The sequence below is a fragment of the Brienomyrus brachyistius genome, unplaced genomic scaffold (genome assembly GCF_023856365.1).
Source record: "Brienomyrus brachyistius isolate T26 unplaced genomic scaffold, BBRACH_0.4 scaffold55, whole genome shotgun sequence".
Classification (NCBI taxonomy): domain Eukaryota; kingdom Metazoa; phylum Chordata; class Actinopteri; order Osteoglossiformes; family Mormyridae; genus Brienomyrus; species Brienomyrus brachyistius.
In genome coordinates, this window is record NW_026042330.1 from 1,979,585 (window position 1) to 1,991,968 (window position 12,384).

A 12,384-nucleotide genomic window follows, 5' to 3' on the forward strand; every position below is an offset into this window, starting at 1 on the left:
GTACAGAAGGGTGGATTTAGTAGTGATGCCAGGCCTAAACGACAGCCCAGGTATACCGAAGATGGGCGGCCCATCTGTTTTAAGTGTCGAGGTGCGGGGCATGTGGCAAAGGATTGCTTGCAAAGGCAAAATGCTGGAGGTGTAGTTTCTCCCCCCCGCAGCTCAGGGAAACGCCCCTCCCCAGTTGTTGTGAGTCGAGCAATTCGGGGAAGTACCCTAGACTCAAATCTTACACCGTCATCCCAGAGTCAGTTGCTGCAGCGCGCTGTAGGGACATGTCCAGTTGTTGAGCTTAAAATTGGGGACATTAAGACACCCTGCCTATTAGATACTGGTAGCCAGGTGAGCACCATTACTGAGAAATTCTTTCGAAAATACTTGCATGGAGAGGATGAGGATATGCTTCCCACCTCTGGCTGGCTTAGATTAACAGCCGCCAATGGACTAGACATACCTTATCTGGGCTATCTGGAGTTAGAGGTAATTGCAATGGGCTTAAAGCTGCCCAGTTGTGGCTTTCTGGTGGTCAGGGATCCAGTTAGTACTGAACAGTCTTTACCCTGCATTGTGGGAATGAACATTATCAGTCGGTGTAGGGAGCTGGTTTATGCAGAATTTGATACTACGCTGGGTGGAAAATTGGATTCTGATTGGAGAGACGTTTTTCAGAGACTGCAGAAGTGTAGTGTTGACCATAAGTCAGTGGTCCGTGTAGCTGGGAAGTTCCCAGAACACATACCTGCTGCATCCGTAGCCACGATCCAGGTCGCTAAGGGTGCACATGACGGTCTGATGTTGTTTGAGCCATTTAGTACGCCATTACCGAGGGGTCTGATAGTAATTCCCACACTGGTAGATCCGTCCAGTCCCGTGATGCAGTTACAAGTTCTGAATCTCTCACAAGAAGATGTATGGCTCCCGCCTAGGGCCCGGTTGGGTGTCCTGTCGAAAGTGGCGTGTATAGAGAATGAATCACAATGTGCAGTGAAATTTCAGCGGATCGCGGCTAGCGTTGAGCAAGTTACAGTTGTTGTTCCTGGTTGTAACGGTGATTTATCTGTTCTAGAGACACTTGACCTTGGTGGTAATGAGGAACAAAAGGTTCAGTTGAAGGCACTGCTGGCCAGGTATATTGACATATTTGCAGTAGAGGACGAGGACCTGGGGTATACGGACAGGGTAAGGCATGAAATTCACCTAACAGATGATGATCCTGTTACCCAGCCTTATCGGCGAATACCGCCCACCCAGTATGGTGAAGTTAAGGAGCACATTTCTAAACTCTTAAGCAAAGGTGTTATTCAGGAAAGCAGTAGCGCCTATGCATCACCTATAGTGTTGGTAAGGAAGGCAGATGGCAGCCTACGGCTGTGTGTGGATTATAGGCGGTTAAATCAGAAGACCAAAAAGGATGCCTTCCCCTTGCCGCGAATTGATGAAAGTTTTGATGCCCTTCGGGGGGCCCAGTACTTCTCTACCATTGATCTGGCGAGTGGTCATCATCAGGTGGCGGTAGAGGAGCACGATAGGCATAAGACTGCTTTCTCTACTCCTTTTGGATTATATGAGTATCTCAGATTACCATTTGGTGTTTGCAATGGACCTGCAACGTTTCAAAGGCTCATGCAGGCCACTATGAACGATCTTGTCTTCCAAATCATGCTAGTATACCTTGACGATATATTAGTGTATTCTCAGACATTCCCGGAACACTTAGAGAGGCTTGACAGGGCGCTTAGGCGTCTCAAAGAGACAGGCCTTAAAGTGAAATTACAGAAGTGCCATTTCCTCCAGACCGAGGTAAATTTCTTGGGTCACCAAGTGTCTGCTGATGGTATAGGTACTGATCCAGGAAAGGTTTCAGCTGTGAGGCAATGGCCAGTACCATCTACGGTTAGGGGTTTGAGATCATTCTTGGGCTTTTGTAGCTACTACAGACGGTTTATCCATGGGTTCTCAAAGATTGCTGGCCCACTGCATGATGTGGTAAATTTGTGTTCAAACACAGGTACTCCTGGTAAGGCCAACCAGTTGTTAACTCTAGCGTGGACTGAAGAATGTCAGGCGGCCTTTGACTTACTGAAGGACAGGCTGACTAGTGCCCCCATCCTTGGCTTCGCGGATTTTACTCAGCCTTTCATACTAGAAACTGATGCGAGTAACCACGGTCTTGGAGCCGTTTTGTATCAGCAACAGGATGGTGTCAAACGAGTCATAGCCTATGCTAGTAGGCGACTGAGGAGTGCCGAAAGGAATGATAGGTACTACAGTAGCATGAAACTAGAGCTCTTAGCTCTTAAATGGGCAATAACTGAGAAGTTTCGTGGCTATTTACTGGGTTCCAAATTTACGGTCATTACTGACAACAACCCTCTATGTTATTTAAAAACAGCAAAGCTTGGTGCTATAGAGCAAAGGTGGGTTGCTCAGCTGTCGGTGTTTGATTTTGAGGTACAATATAGGCCAGGGCGAAATAACATAGTGGCTGACACTTTGTCTAGGCAGCCATTAGCAGGGGAGCCGGAGCAAGTTTCTGAAGATGCTGAGTTTGACGGTTGTGTAGCGATTTGCAGTCTGAGTCGCGGCAAAAAGCTTGATTCAGAGCTGGTTACGGCAGCCCTTGAGAGCTGCAAGATTAGACAGATTAGGATTGCAGAACCCAGGGAGAAGAAGTCTCTTGAATTAACTCAGGGTAACACACCAACACTCCCAGGTTATTCAATGGAGGAACTGCAGTCATTCCAGCAAAAGGATCCGATGCTGCAGATATTTAGGGGCCTGTGGGATCGGAATAAGGTACCTACAGGGAAGGAGCGGCAAGTTTTGCCAAGACCGGTTCGTCTGTTGCTTAAACACTGGGATTGTGTGAAGATAGTAAATGGCTTGTTGTATCGAGTGGTTTCGGATGAGAAACACGGAGAGTACTTTCAGTTGTTGTTGCCTAGCAGTCTGAGGAAGCAGGTGTTGGAAGGGGCGCATGACTCTATGGGTCATCAGGGCGTTGAACGTACATTGCAGTTGTTGAGGCGAAGATGCTTTTGGGTAGGAATGCACGAGGATGTCGCGCGGTGGGTAAAGGAATGTCAGCGGTGTGTCCTTGCCAAGATGCCGCAGCCTAAGATCCGTCCTGCCATGAAGTCTTTTCTTGCCTCAAGACCATTGGAGGTGATTGCTGTAGATTTCACAGTGCTGGAGCCTTCCATTGACGGTCGTGAGAATGTGTTGGTGGTCACAGACATTTTCACGAAATTCACACAGGCCTTCCCAGCTCGGGACCAAAAGGCAGATACCACAGCAAAGATCCTTTTACGGGAATGGTTCATGAAGTATGGAGTCCCGGAGAGGCTTCACTCAGATCAGGGACGAAATTTTGAAAGCGCGGTTGTAGCAGAGCTTTGTAGACTGTATGGGGTGAAGAAGAGCAGGACTACTCCCTACCATCCTACGGGAAATGCTCAGTGCGAGCGATTTAATCGTACCATCCATGATTTGCTACGCACATTGCCTCCCGAAAAGAAACGCAGATGGCCTGAGCACCTGCCTGAATTGGTGTATGCGTACAATGTGACTCCCCATTCAACCACAGGCTATTCTCCTTATTATTTGTTGTTTGGTGTTGAACCCCACTTACCAGTGGATGCTTTGTTGGGACAAAAGCAGGTGGTCAATCCAAACCATGATTGGTTAGCTGTGCATCAACAGCGTTTAAGCGAAGCGCATGCCAGAGCGAAGGTGTATTCCGAGCAGAAAGCTGCTGAGCGCATTTCTGTGCAGAGGGACATAGTCTATTGTCCAAAGATTGAAGTGGATGCCCTGGTGTACTTGCGTGATCGGCCACTAGGTCGCAACAAGATACAGGATGCATGGAAGCCCACGGTTCACAGGGTTGTGGAAGTTTTGGGTAACACCTACACTGTAGAGCCAGTGGAGGGAGGTCCTTGCAAGAGGGTAAACAGGGTGGATATAAAGCCCTGTGTTAGCCCTCCTGTGCCAGCACCACGGAGAAAACTCCCTGCCCCTGTAACTCAGTCTAGTCCGTCTTCAGGGACCGAGTCAGATGTTGGAGATGCAGAGGAAGATGTCTTCCTGGTGAGACATATGGTCCCGGGGTCAAATATATTGCTGGACAGGTCTGAACTCGTTGGTTCACAGCCAGTGGCCTGTCGGGATGAGGACATGCAAATTGGGTCTGCTGAAACTCCAAATAGGGAGACAGTAGAAACAGATGCAGGTGAGCCTAGCCCTGAAATGCAGACACCTGTAGCTGGGCCACGTCGGAGCCAAAGAGTGAACGCGGGGCAACATTCAAATGTGTATCATGAGCCTAGATCCGTTCTTGACATGGCCTCCGTAAGTCCTGCTGCAGTCTCACAGATATTGACTAGTTTAAGTACAGTTTTATTTCGAGAAGCAATCAAAGAGGTTAGGAAGACCTTGGTAGGTAGTGAGTAATCGAGGGCGCTTACTCCACGCAGGGGAGAATGTAACCAGGTGATCTGGAGATTTTGACCATGAGCGGTTAAGCTGCATCGGGGAACGAGGGGGAATAGGTGGTTGCGCCTTTAAGCAACTTGGTGACATCATCACCTGAGAGAGAGCGCGAAAAGCCACTGTCTGGAAGCGCCATTTTAAGCTGGATAAGCTGGGCTGCGGACGGTTTTCCGAGTGGGGTGAGAGTTTCCCAGAGTACCAGGTTTGTTTTCTCTGCCAATTTTCTGTGTGAGAAAAGTGGAGAACGGTAACAAATGGTGTGTATTCACTTTCCACATATTGAAAAAGCGGGTAAAATGGTTCGTGTCTATTTTTATTTTAGAGAGCGGTGCGTCACAAGGTTTTCTGCCCGCGCCTTGAGGTTTTACTGGTATGTGCAAAGTTGGTAAGAGCATGCTGTCCATGTTAAATATCTGTTCAGTTGTTAGTTGTGTGCTAACAAGGATATTTCTGTTTCAGTGTGCCATTACCGTATTATTTTCAGTGCAAAACTGCCGTTTCCTTTTATTTCGGTGTACTCGGTTATGTGAGGTCTGCCTCACAGGGTTTTCCGTGTGTTTTATTTTACTTTTATACTGTACCAGTCCCACCTGAGTGTGGAGTTTTATTTCTTTTCTGTAAGAGAATCCTCTGTAAGGGAAAAGTGTAAGGTTTAAGAAACTGTTCATTGTAAATCCTTTTATCTTTCAACCAAAATGTCTAACTAATTAGGCCTATGGAATAAATTAGACCCAAAAAGAGTATTTGTGTTCCTGCGTGTTGTTTCCTGGGCCACATATAGTTGCTTTTAAATTTTGTGATAAGCATCCTGTTTATATTAATAAGCTGCTTTCTACTCTGCATACCTGTATCTCTGAAAAAGCCACTACATGGACTTTACCGCATATGACATCACTAATCTACCTCAACAATTGTCACGGTTGTAACTGAATGTGTAATACCACAACAGTATTTTTTAACTGTATCGTTGGTAAAATGTATATCTGTGTAATATCATTTTAAACTGCCTCAACAGTATTGAGAATTAAGAAAAAAGTGGGTACTGATGACATTAGAGTTTGGCTGTCTATGCAAGACAGTTATACTTTACATAAACCAGTTAAAAAGAATTTCCCCAGGAACAGAGTGTTTGTACCAACAACCATGTATCAGTGCCAGGCCGATTTATGAGACATGCAAGGGCTGGCAACATACAATGACGAGTTAAAGTATCTGCTTACGGTGATTGATGTTTTTTCAAAAAGGCCTATGCCCGTGTGTTAAGAAACAAGACTGGAGTGGCTGTAATGGAAGCCTTTGTTTCTATTTTAACTGAGGGGGGCATCTCCCTCAAGTTACAGACGGATTCCGGTAAGGACATTACATAAACTTTTAAAAAGTCATAAAATCACCCATTTCAAAACTTAATGCTTCCGTCGTAGAAAGATTTAACCAAACCTTAAAAGAGATGATGTACAGGTACTTTACGGCTAAAAACATTTGGCGATATGTGGATATGACAGACGATCTAATAAAGGGGTACAACCAGTCTTTTCACAGAAGTATTAAAATGAAACCGTCAGAGGTCACGCCCGATAATGCTCATCGAATATTTGAGAATCTATACGGTCACCTATCTCTGAAAAAAAGGAGATGCCCACATTTTAAATTTAACATAGGGGACACTGTGAGAGTATCCAAGCACAGTCAGATATCTGACAAAAAGTACGAGCAGACATTTACGGACGAGTACTTTGTCGTATGCGAACGTGTACCCAGATCCCCGCTGGTGTATAAATTGTGGGATGTGCGCGATGAAACACTTCAGGGAACATTCTATGAAGTGGAGCTGCAGAAAGTCAAAATATCTCCAAAACGTGCGATCAAGGTTGAGAGGTTATAGGCTCTAAGACCAAAAATGGGAAAAGGTAGATTTTAGTACGTTGGCAGGGTTGGCACTCAAGGTTTGATTTGTGGATACTGCAGTCGGACTTGATACAGATTTTTTATTTATTTTTTTTTTAAGAAAAAATGGAGGATCGCCCCTATTTTTACCTCATGCTACCATCAACCTCTTGTCGCTCCATCTTCCCCAATAAACAGAGTTCGGATTACACCATGATGCTGTCGCGACCTTTAGAGCTACAGGGGCCTTATGAAGTAGGACTGGCTGAAATCATGCATTGTTACACGTGGCGAAATATTACACATCCGAACAATACTTTTGAACTGCGGGATATGGAGGCGGAGGCAAAACAAGTCACCGATCCTTTAGGAGACGTGCAGTTTCCTTACTTTTTCCTCGGAAAATTCAAGTCGGATATTATGAATCTATTTCTCAGATTGTGTCCAAAATCAGCGCTTCATAAAAAAAATTTGGTATGGATATTACCTTGTCACACAGCGGGATTACACAGAAGGTTAATATAACCAGTCAACAAAAATACAGGGTCAAATTTAAACCTACTCTGGCCTACATGCTGGGCTTTGAGCCGAGTCAGTGGTATAATGTAGGAGGGCCCACGCTGACCTCACCCTACCCCGCCGGCATTCACACAGCATTCTATAATATGTAGGTCTACTGTAACATCGTGGAAATGGAGCACATGGCGGAATTTGTAGTGCCGCTCCTCAGAACCGTTAAAATAGAGGGTAAGTTCACCGACGTAGTCACTTTACTGTTGCACAAGCTGCACTACGTACCAGTGAACAAGCAGAGCCTACAGAATTTGCATATTGAGATAAAGAATGATCATAATACTCCGATTAATTTCTACTATGGAAAAACGATCAAGCTACACTTTCGCCCAGTGCCAAAGATCCCCGTTTTTTTAAAAAAAAAGATAAAGCGGAGGGGAAGCATGGCCTACCACAATTCGCAGAGATTTATTCAGTATTACACCGGTCAGGCGGGGCATGGGCTCCCCGGTTTTGCGGGGAGCCCCGTGATGTATGGGCATGGGTTGGGTTCCATGCTCAGTAGGGCTTTTAGATTTGTTCTACCGTTTCTTAAGCGCGGGGTTGATATAGTGAAACCTCATTTGAAATTGGTGGCCAAAGGAATAGCATCAGATCTAGCCAGTTCCGTAGTCAGCGGCTGTTTTACAAACACGATTGACCCCAAGCAGGAAGGGTCAGGTCTGCTGCTACTCTCTCACAGTGGGAGGAAAAGAGCCCCAGTGCCTTTACACAGGCACGGTCATAAAAAAGTCGTCAGGATTCCCAAGTCTCGGGCTCCTAAGAAAAAGAAGAGGAGAGCCCCTGGGGACATATTTTAAGAAAACGCTGTAAGGAAGAATGGCTCTAGCTCAACGCCTCTCCGCAGAATGCACCAAATCTGAGCTGGACCTGTTTGCAGCCCCTATGACACAATTATCCATAAATCAGACCAATTATGGATAAATCAACCCATTAAATTCCATTACTGATCAGGATGTTTCGGATTTCCTAATACTGGGGTTGGGGAATTTCTATTTCGACCTGTACTCTACATTGCTATATCTAAGGCTCAGGATCGTTAGGGCGGACCGAGCCCTCCTGACTAATGCCGACCCCTGCGATATTATACAGTATGTCACGATTCGGGAGCGTGGGTAATGCGCAAGGGCAGTGTGAGCGAGCAGGAACAGGCAGGCAGGCGGAATACGGGGAAAACTGGGGATTTATTAAAGGACAGGACAAACGAGAGCAAAAGGCAGGAACTGACATTGACGAACATCAATGACGGACAAGGGATACATGCAAGACTTGGACTTAAATAGACAGGACTGATCAAAATAACTAGACACAGCTGGGTACGATCAGGGAAGCACACGTGGATAATCAGGGGGCGTGGCACACATGAGGATCGTACGAGCCGGGCATGACAGAACCCCCCCCCCAAAGGTGCGCTCCCCGGGCGCGCCTCAGGGGAGGCGACGGACGAGACGAGACCGGGGAACCCCTAGATTCTACAGACATATATCGTAGAACAGCAATGTTCCTCATGGCACTTCACCTTACCTAGTATAAGTAACACAAATTGCATAGTTTGCCACATTTGCTTTAATTTCATGTCAATTTACCTTCATATTTGCAAGTGCATTGTCATAGTGATTTCAGAACACACATAGAAATGGGCACAGTTTAGCAGAAGCACCTTCGGCAATTGATTGTTATGTTCAATGGACTTTGAGTGTAAAACAGCATTCTGGTTAATTCTTTGCAATAGCCTACACCTCAAAGATAAAGCTCAAAAGCATCTTGCACACATGCAGAAGGACCTTGTGCAGATGTGGCAAGTAACATCTGAAACTGATTGCAATCTTCAATAGACATTGATTGTAAAATAGCAATCTCGCAAAACCCGATGGGAAAAAACTCAAAAAGAAAATTCTTGTGCTGATGTGTTAAATGCATTCTGCAAACTAATTGGGATCTTCAATACACATCGCCAGAAAACCAGCAATCTCGTCAAACATTTGTGAAAGTCGATAAGACAACGATCTACAGACATATCCTGCAGAACAGCAATGTTCCTCATGGCACTTCACCTTTCCTAGATGTAATATTCCTGTGCTCCTTGCATGACCAAGACTCTATGGAAAACAGCATATCAAAACCCATCAAAGTTACAAGGAACTCTGTGCCCCTGCTGTCATTTAAAATATGACTTTCTTATTGTTATGTTGAAAACGTGGTTGTTCAAAAAATAATGTAGACAAACCTATTCAAAAAGTTCACTGTGAAATTTTCTGCTGCCTAGCAAAATCATGAAATGGAGAAAACTCTAAGTTTTGTCTCATGCACTGCATAAGCGCAATCAGCATGGGGGGCTCGTAGGTCTAGGGGTGTGATTTTCGCTTAGGGTGCGAGAGGTCCTGGGTTCAAATCTCGGACGAGCCCATCTGCAGTGTAGTTCCCAAAAGCAGATTCTTTCAATCACATGCTGGCTTTCCCAATTTGTCTGCTTGTGCATAATATGTTAGTCCAATATAATTATAAATCAAGGAGATAACCAAAAGCAAAATTCTATGAAGAATACATTCCAGGCAAACTTCTCCTCATTTGACCCATGCCTGTTACTCCTTTCTCACTAAGTAACACAAATGGCATAGTTTGCCACATTTGCTTTAGTTTCATGTCAATTTACCTTCATATTTGCAAGTGCATTGTCATAGTTATTTCAGAACACACATAGAAATGGGCACAGTTTAGCAGAAGCACCTTCGGCAATTGATTGTTATCTTCAATGGACTTTGATTGTAAAACAGCATTCTGGTTAATTCTTCGCAATAGCCTACACCTCAAAGATAAAGCTCAAAAGCATCTTGCACACATGCAGAAGGACCTTGTGCAGATGTGGCAAGTAACTTCTGAAACTGATTGCAATCTTCAATGGACATTGATTGTAAAATAGCAATCTCGCAAAACCCGATGGGAAAAAGCTCAAAAACAAAATTCTTGTGCTGATGTGTTAAATGCATTCTGCAAACTAATTGGGATCTTCAATACACATCGCCAGAAAACCAGCAATCTCGTCAAACATTTGTGAAAGTCGATAAGACAACGATCTACAGACATATCCCGCAGAACAGCAATGTTCCTCATGGCACTTCACCTTTCCTAGATGTAATATTCCTGTGCTCCTTGCATGACCAAGACTCTATGGAAAACAGCATATCAAAACCCATCAAAGTTATAAGGAACTCTGTGCCCCTGCTGTCATTTAAAATATGACTTTCTTACTGTTATGTTGAAAACGTGGTTGTTCAAAAAATAATGTAGACAAACCTATTCAAAAAGTTCACGGTGAAATTTTCTGCTGCCTAGCAAAATCATGAAATGGAGAAAACTCTAAGTTTTGTCTCATGCACTGTGTAAGTGCAATCAGCATGGGGGGCTCGTTGGTCTAGGGGTATGATTCTCGCTTAGGGTGCGAGAGGTCCCAGGTTCAAATCCCGGACGAGCCCATATGCTGGGAAGCTACCAAAAGCAGATTCTTTCAGTCACATGCTGGCTTTCCCAATTTGTCTGCTTGTGCATAATATGTTAGTCCAATATAATTATAAATCAAGGAGATAACCAAAAGCAAAATTCTATGAAGAATACAATCCAGGCAAACTTCTCCTCATTTGACCCATGCCTGTTACTCCTTTCTCACTAAGTAACACAAATGGCATAGTTTGCCGCATTTGCTTTAGTTTCATGTCAATTTGCCTTCATATTTGCAAGTGCATTGTCATAGTGATTTCAGAACACACATAGAAATGGGCACAGTTTAGCAGAAGCACCTTCGGCAATTGATTGTTATGTTCAATGGACTTTGATTGTAAAACAGCATTCTGGTTAATTCTTCGCAATAGCCTACACCTCAAAGATAAAGCTCAAAAGCATCTTGCACACATGCAGAAGGACCTTGTGCAGATGTGGCAAGTAACTTCTGAAACTGATTGCAATCTTCAATGGACATTGATTGTAAAATAGCAATCTCGCAAAACCCGATAGGAAAAAGCTCAAAAAGAAAATTCTTGTGCTGATGTGTTAAATGCATTCTGCAAACTAATTGGGATCTTCAATACACATCGCCAGAAAACCAGCAATCTCGTCAAACATTTGTGAAAGTCGATAAGACAACGATCTACAGACATATCCCGCAGAACAGCAATGTTCCTCATGGCACTTCACCTTTCCTAGATGTAATATTCCTGTGCTCCTTGCATGACCAAGACTCTATGGAAAACAGCATATCAAAACCCATCAAAGTTACAAGGAACTCTGTGCCCCTGCTGTCATTTAAAATATGACTTTCTTACTGTTATGTTGAAAACGTGGTTGTTCAAAAAATAATGTAGACAAACCTATTCAAAAAGTTCACGGTGAAATTTTCTGCTGCCTAGCAAAATCATGAAATGGAGAAAACTCTAAGTTTTGTCTCATGCACTGTGTAAGCGCAATCAGCATGGGGGGCTCGTTGGTCTAGGGGTATGATTCTCGCTTAGGGTGCGAGAGGTCCCAGGTTAAAATCCCGGACGAGCCCATATGCAGGGAAGCTACCAAAAGCAGATTCTTTCAATCACATGCTGGCTTTCCCAATTTGTCTGCTTGTGCATAATATGTTAGTCCAATATAATTATGAATCAACGAGATAACCAAAAGCAAAATTCTATGAAGAATACATTCCAGGCAAACTTCTCCTCATTTGACCCATGCCTGTTACTCCTTTCTCACTAAGTAACACAAATGGCATAGTTTGCCACATTTGCTTTAGTTTCATGTCAATTTACCTTCATATTTGCAAGTGCATTGTCATAGTTATTTCAGAACACACATAGAAATGGGCACAGTTTAGCAGAAGCACCTTCGGCAATTGATTGTTATGTTCAATGGACTTTGATTGTAAAACAGCATTCTGGTTAATTCTTCGCAATAGCCTACACCTCAAAGATAAAGCTCAAAAGCATCTTGCACACATGCAGAAGGACCTTGTGTAGATGTGGCAAGTAACTTCTGAAACTGATTGCAATCTTCAATGGACATTGATTGTAAAATAGCAATCTCGCAAAACCCGATGGGAAAAAACTCAAAAAGAAAATTCTTGTGCTGATGTGTTAAATGCATTCTGCAAACTAATTGGGATCTTCAATACACATCGCCAGAAAACCAGCAATCTCGTCAAACATTTGTGAAAGGCGATAAGACAACGATCTACAGACATATCCCGCAGAACAGCAATGTTCCTCATGGCACTTCACCTTTCCTAGATGTAATATTCCTGTGCTCCTTGCATGACCAAGACTCTATGGAAAACAGCATATCAAAACCATCAAAGTTATAAGGAACTCTGTGCCCCTGCTGTCATTTAAAATATGACTTTCTTACTGTTATGTTGAAAACGTGGTTGTTCAAAAAATAATGTAGACAAACCTATTCAAA

The 12,384-nt window shown here is 43.9% G+C and overlaps 2 non-coding genes across 2 annotated transcripts; both read left to right on the top strand.

Annotated features, from left to right (window-relative positions):
* Positions 1–10,349: 10,349 nt before the first annotated feature.
* On the top strand, positions 10,350–10,421 carry trnap-agg (transfer RNA proline (anticodon AGG)). The gene has a single exon. It is a non-coding gene; the product is annotated as a tRNA-Pro (tRNA).
* Positions 10,422–11,416: 995 nt separating this feature from the next.
* Positions 11,417–11,488, top strand: trnap-agg (transfer RNA proline (anticodon AGG)). The gene has a single exon. It is a non-coding gene; the product is annotated as a tRNA-Pro (tRNA).
* The last annotated feature ends 896 nt before the right edge of the window (positions 11,489–12,384 follow it).